Genomic DNA, 7,388 nt, shown 5'->3' with positions numbered 1-7,388 from the left:
CTCACTGCATCGCAAGAACATGGGCAAATAAGGAGGGAGAAGGAATCTCACACCCATTACAAAACTATTGAATTCAACTTTTAAGCATCCCTTTCAAATTTTGAGTATCTCATTCAAGTCAAGGCTACTTTTGTGCTTGTAACCTATTGTTCATGTGTTTCTCAATCTCAAGCTGTCTCTCAAAATCAAGCAAACAAAGCCCAAACAATTGTAGAAGCATATTATTTAGCATTTGTAACTACAAACAGTTGCAATTTCCATTCTTTTTGTCCTTGTTGAGACAACCTGGAAGTTTGAGGTGCATTTCAATTTCCATAACACTAAATCTAAGCGTATCTTTATTCCTATGTAGAGATATCCAAGATTCAATATGCACTTAATGAAGCTATAACATTACCTGAGAAAGGAAAGGACTAAATTTATTTATTTATTTTTTTGTTGTAGATGTCCTTAACAAGTAAACCAAGTATGCTAACAAGACGGCCTCATTGCAATTTCTAATATTGAATACCTAGAACCTGATCTAAGCACACCAACACTCATTTCTAATTGCATTTTCTTTTAACAACATGAAACTACTACCGAACCCTTTCGTTCTAAACGAGTTTTCAAACTGATCTTAGGAGTCCAACTTGCTTTGGCTTCTTTGATTCTCAAGTGAGGTCAAAAACTCTTCTCTTAGGATGCTTAAATGGGTTTGAAACGAGTGCTTTTTTTTTGCGAGCTTTTCAATTCGAGATTTTTAATGAAATGTAAAACTATTTTGAGCTTTTTGCTTTATTTAAAGCATTTTTCTATTTTGTTTCAACATCTTTTACATTCTTGCAATTCACCTAGAAACATCACCTCACATTGAATAATTAAACGCCCAAACTTACTCTCTTTAAATATGCTAGGCTATAGAAAAAGGAGAGAGAGAGAGAGAGAGAGAGAGAGAGAGAGAAAGAGAGAGAGCATTCAAAGAAATCCTTATTTAGACTTACTCTCTTTAAATATGCTAGTAGAGAGAGAGAGAGAGAGAGAGAGAGAGAGAGAGAGAGAGAGAGAGAGAGAGCATTCAAAGAAATCCTTATTCAGACTTACTCTCTTTAAATATGCTAGTCTAGAGAGAGAGAGAGAGAGAGAGAGAGAGAGAGCATTCAAAGAAATCTGTATTCAAAACAAAGCTTAACAAGTTATCTGCATTAGTGTTTGATATGGATGTTAGAAAGAGTAGATAGTCCACAAAAGCAATGCAATTAAAATCACTTCAAGAACATGCACAATAAAACCCTAGATGTCCTATGTCAACATTCTTGAAACAAAAAATAGAGTGTGTGTTCAATAATTGTTTCAAAAAACTATGGATGTGATACTAAACTCTCTTTTCCACATATGGACCACAAACCACTTTTTTGAGACACTCCTCATAGACTATGTCATCCCCCTCCAAGCACAAACAATATCGATAAACCTCACCACATGCCTTGCCAAGACCTCCACATCCTGAAAACACATCTAGTACATAATCTGAGTCATCCGTGAAGGTTGCCAGGAGCCATCTACACATGCAAATTTAAAATATGTATGTCATTTTTCAACTATAAATTAAAGCTCAATTTACATTAAAATGATTATCTTCTCACTTGTAGAAGTCGGGTGACCTCTCTGCTCCACCTCTGATAGGTATATCAAGAACAATGGTGCGTTCTTAATGCTCCTCCATTAAAAAGCTTCGTGATGCAGGAAACATGCGAGGAGAGACTTTCTCTCCTGCCTCCCTATTGTATGTGGGTATAGCAACATCCGCTCGACAAAAAACTCCCACCGTGAGATCAATTACCTACATATAAGCATACATTGTACACCCTTGAATCAAAATCAAGTTAATAATGCAATCTTTCACAACAACATGGTATTTTGATTCACCTCCTCTAGGGTATCTGGGTGTCTATATCCCCCATTACACATGAGAGTCCATGTGCGATGAAGTCGTAACCCAGTCTTTATAGCATGGATAATAATCTCTCCAATATGTTGTGCAAGACATAGAGTCACGAAAAAGCCTTCATCTGCCAAGAAAGGTTCTGCTACATCCATCACACCTTGCACAAGAGAAGGCAAAAATATATTCCATTGTGGAATTTTTTTGCTTAATCCACCTTTGAAAAGATGTTTAGAATGAGTTTCTCAAGTGATATGGATCAAAACAAAAAGCATAAACAAAAACTTTGAGTAACCTGCTCGAATTGGGCCTAAACCATCCACCAACAAAGAAGTAGGGAAATCGGCAAAGATAAAACGAAACACCTCATGACAAGGTGCTCCACAATGGTGATACAAGCCAAGACTTTGAGAGCTCAAATTTTTTTTAATGCTACACACAAGACGTTTGTTGCTTAGTACACCATCCACTTTGAACATTCTATTGATGTTGATAACACAAGCCACAAAACCTTTCTTTTACCTTTGAATGGCAAAATCATCAACATTAGCCATATCAACTAGAAGAGCATCTACCACAGTCAAAAATTGAAAGCCTACAGTTTTTTCAGTAAAAAATTATCTTAATTACAAGTAATATAGAATTGTTTTGCACTATCAAAAAATAAATATTTAAATAGTTGAAACGCTTTTTTCATTACTTTCTTTAGGCATGTCAATCTTTAGCCCTCCTAATGGATAGATTGTTTTGTTGTGTTTACCCATGTTTGACCCACTCGCATGATTATGGTGCTCTCTTTGAAGAGGTAGTGAGTGATTTCTTTCTTGTGTTCTTTGTGAGCCCCCATCCATGGCCAAGTCATGATTGTGATCCATGTCTTCTAAGTGCTCTAAAGAAGCAGATTGGTTTTTATCTTTGTCTTTATTCTCTTCCAAAAACTCTATCACAAGAAAATTTTAATGATATAATGAAAATTAATTTAGCATTTACAAACTCAAGTCATTTATAAAAAACTAGAACATACTTTCTTGTGCATTTTTTCATGCATTTTTTCATGCATGAGAGAGAGAGAGAGAGAGAGAGAGAGAGAGAGAGAGAGAGAGAGAGAGATCAAATGCTAACGAGTTCAAGACTGGTGGATTTGAATGATAATAGGAAAATTGAATATTATAATAGAAGAATGTAATAATATGAGAATAAACTTGATGTAAAAGGAAAAAGTGTTATACTTACTTGCATGTAAGTCTAGTTCTTGCTTTGGGATCACCCCCAAAAGATAGTCCAACCACCATGGGCAAATTCTACACTCCCACATAGAAATACCCTTCTCTACCATAGAACCGGGATACATGGTATTTTCATCCTCTAGCTTTGACCAATCTTCAGTAACCATAGGCATAGTAGCAAGTGTACCGTTTAAAACACATTCACACATCCATCTACACCATAACAACATTTAATCTCTTGAGCAAAATAATTTCAATAAGAGCCAAAGACATTGTTGGTTCATGAAATTTCACCTGTACAAAATCCTTTTACAAGACTCTTGTAGCTCAGGCATTTTGGAGGATTCCCCTGCACTTTTAATATCTCCTAAAAGTTGAGGAAAAGCTTGCAAGCCATGATTTCTTAATTGCACCTATGGTAGTCATTCAAATCATAAAACAATGCAATAAATCCACATTTATTAGAAAAAAGTGACCGGTTTAGAAAACAACCTTGAAAAAAGCTTCAAATCCATCTGGCAATTTGAACTCTTCAACCTCCAACCTTCTTATTATCAACAAAGCTTCATCATGCATGTGAGCCCAATAAACTTCTTTTCTAATGTAAGCCCTAAAGTGCTTCACATCACCAAAGTGGGAAAAGACTGGATCTTTGGCCTTTGTAAGACTCATCATCTCCAATATATATTTTTTCCTTCATTAAAGACCAAAATATATCAAAAACTTAAACACCATCATATGTAAGTATATTCATATACCATTCATGTAGAAATTTTTCGCTCGAGAAATTTGACTCTCTTTTAATGTCACTATTTCATTAGAATTTAAAAACATAAACAAAAAACTAGTAAAAAAGTATTGAAAAGTGTGATACCTTTCAGAAGGTAGTTTTGAGGAGCACAAAGCATTTAACTTGTCTCGTGTGATTTTTACCATGGATGGATCATCCCACTTCACATCAAAGAGCAACTCAAAAAATTCCTCTCCATGAACTGGATTGGCAATTGTCAAAAACTTATAACCTCTATCCTTCAATCGAGCTTCTTCTTGTTTAGTTGCCTTTTGCAATCGCCTTTCAAACTCCACCTTATCTAATCCAAGAGCTTTCAATTTTGCAGTTTCCTTTGAAATAAATGCATTAAAATCATCCTACATAACCGCAACTACATTCAATGAATGAATCGTAAACAATCTTAAAAAATGTATATAGTTAATACTCAATTCAACAATTCACCTTCCAAACTAGTTGAGAAATCAACACACAAGGAGAATTATACCAAGGAGGAACTCCTTGATATAATCTACTCTCAACTGCCATCTCTATCTCAGCCCACTTTCTGTCCTCTTGAGTGAGACGTGCAAGAATGCTCTCTTTATTGGCGATACCAAATTTTTGGAACATGTATATCTCATGCCCAAGATTTGGTTTCACTGTTGATCGTGAAATGCTACAATAAATATATAAACAAATGAAAAATAATAGTTCAAAGCGAGATTAATTTAGAAATACAAAAAGACCACAAATTTACAACTTACACATTAGTGGTGTCAAGAGCAAGTAATAGTTCGGCCTCTTTTTTTTTACTACTTCCAAAAATTGGCATCTCACACTCACATGATATTCCTCATTATCATGCCATACTTGACAAAAGAAAACCAAATTAGCCAAAAAAGAAGGTACAACTAAATCTAACAAACAATTAGTGCATCGATGTTAATTCTTACCTTCTTTTATGCGTCACATCCATGTTTTCAGCCGATGGTTGCCATCCCATACCAAAAACAGACGCCCTCGAAGCTCTTGCCACTCCTTATTGAGCTGATTATCAAATGAAACACTCTTAGCTTGCCAAATAGGATCCCAACTACCTTCCACAAGAGGAGTGACAGGCATGTAAGAGCCAAAGGAATCTTTCACCGACACCAAAAAATATCCCATTGTATCCAAGTAAGCAACATTGTCAAAACTAGGAATCAACCAAGATGCAGAATCTGTAGCCACTCGAACAGCCTCATGAGCAACCAAACAACATAGAGGTATAAGTGGAGGGTTGCTTCTTCGTTTTAAGTAAAATTGACTTAACACATCCTGCATAATCCCCAACGGGATTTTTTTTCCCAAGTGTCGAGAATGTTGGGCCACATCATCCTCACCTATCCCATCAGACTCTGTTAAATCTTCATCTTCAACATCCTCACCTGTTTCAACCTCCACTGTCAACTCTCGAGACTCGTCTCCTTTTACATCATCCCCACTCTCCAAATGGTTAGAACCTTCCTCCACGGCAGCTTCATCATCAACAAAGATGCATTTTCTACATCTCTTTCCCCCTCGTTTGAAATGAGGACTACGAGTAGCAACTGCATGAGAAGATGCCTCTTGATCGATTGAATGCCTTCTCTTGGAAGGACCAGATCTCAAGGTCATGCATGGAGAATCAAACATTCTCTTGATTGACTTGCTGCCTCGTCTTTTGGGAGCCATAAGTGTCTACATCAATAAAGATTTGAAAAAGCATTATACATCATCATCATTCAAACAATGGCTACAATCTGCACCACTTGTTAATGCCGCTACATTTCATGCCAAATACCATAATAACACGCATTTAATTGAACTTCCATTGCATTTGAAAAGCTCCGGCCTAAATTTGTGTGAAATTGATAGAGTGTACCAAATTTGCTCCAGATGCAGATCTCCAAATTTGTTGCCCGCTCGTCGGATTTGTCCGCTGCAATGCTCAATGTTGTATCCTGTAGCTGCAACCGCAAGTGAGGATGCTCCAGCTATGAATAAAGTCCAAATTGCTAATATTATTACACAAAAAACCAACAACGTCGGACATGACCAACAACGAAGAAGGAGAAAGCAATAATCAGAAAAACAAGCCTTCAAACTGCTAATGTCATAGCTGCGATAACATTAGCCTTACTAGGTTTGGATGCTCATATGCTTATTTTAATGAGAGGGTTCATGGTAAAGTGATTTGCAGGTTTTCATGCAAGACAGGGAGTTGATAAAGGCAGGAATCCTAGGTGCAAATGAACAGGATGCAAAGCAACTAGGAGGAAGCCCAAGATTCATCAAACCTCCGAATAATATGAACACAGATAACACAAACAACACTAGCTTAAGCAATACAAATACAAACAACACCAGCACTAATCCCAATAGCAATCAGCAGTCATGTCATCAACTTGCATGTGCGGAGCAAAGCCACGTGGTTCATGTGGATGGCATCAGTGTTTAGGAAAAAATCATTTTCACAAACATACAAAAATCCCTCCAAGACAAATCTGAACCACGGAATTTTCTCCTTCTTGCACTCCCCTCAACCGGCTACTTTGATTTTGCAACCGGCTCAAGGCCTTAAAGCTGAGGCACACTTTTCCCCGACACTGGATAGCAAGGACATGAGGGATATGTACGTGTGGAGCGACATGGCAGCAATACAGAGCCGCCCATTAGGCTTCAATCTGAATGAGGTGGCGCCCGAGGAGGATTCCGATGAAGAGGGGGATGAACAACCTGTGTTTGGTAGTGGTAACTTTGGTGATTCAAATGGGGATGGGAGGATGGAAGTAAGTTGATGGAAAGTAAGTGGGACCCTAATGGAAATAAGTTCCATGATTCTTTAGAAATTGATATCAGCGGAATTGGGAGAACTGTTATAAATGCGCTATCTAACCGGTTTTTTCTTTTACTGCGAAAAAGCCCGGCCATTTTTCTATGAATTGCCTCACAGTCAAATTGGTCAAAAGAGATTGACTGTCTCAATACCCCATTGGCAAACTGATGGTCCCTATAGAGCATGTATTTGGCAAAATGAACGTAGGTAGGGGATCCTCTTGACCATGCTATATCAAATTATGCTTACCCACTCATTTGTTGGGTTGAAGTTTTGTGCTGGCCTTCACAGATGTATTAGGAATGTGGGGAAAGTGACTCCCTCTCAAAAGAGAGCAATTTATAGATGCTCATGATGAGTAACAGTAATTGATGCGCAAGGCTTCTACTCAATCCTTGACCAAAAAGGGTTGTGAGGAATTCCCGACAGGCAATGTACTTTTAAAAATCAAGGCAAAACCTTTGGTGGTAGGGGTTAGGTTTCTCTATGGATAAAGGGCACTCTTTATGCCCACGAGCCTTCACATGATTTCTTCTAGAAGCATAAAGCAAAGCACGAGAGATGCCATAAGAAAAGTAGTGCTGAATGATGGGCAATGCAAGCCTGTAA

The 7,388-nt window shown here is 37.5% G+C and overlaps 1 pseudogene; it reads right to left on the bottom strand.

The window, feature by feature from the left end:
• Nucleotides 1–1,354: 1,354 nt before the first annotated feature.
• Nucleotides 1,355–5,635, bottom strand: LOC147420001 (uncharacterized; annotated as a pseudogene).
• Between the last annotated feature and the right edge of the window lie 1,753 nt (nucleotides 5,636–7,388).

The sequence above is a fragment of the Adiantum capillus-veneris genome, chromosome 28, assembly GCF_014529385.1.
Source record: "Adiantum capillus-veneris isolate H3 chromosome 28, ASM1452938v2, whole genome shotgun sequence".
NCBI classification, from domain to species: domain Eukaryota; kingdom Viridiplantae; phylum Streptophyta; class Polypodiopsida; order Polypodiales; family Pteridaceae; genus Adiantum; species Adiantum capillus-veneris.
The sequence above is the reverse complement of the archived record's forward strand: the minus strand, read 5'-3'. Positions and strand labels throughout refer to the sequence as shown.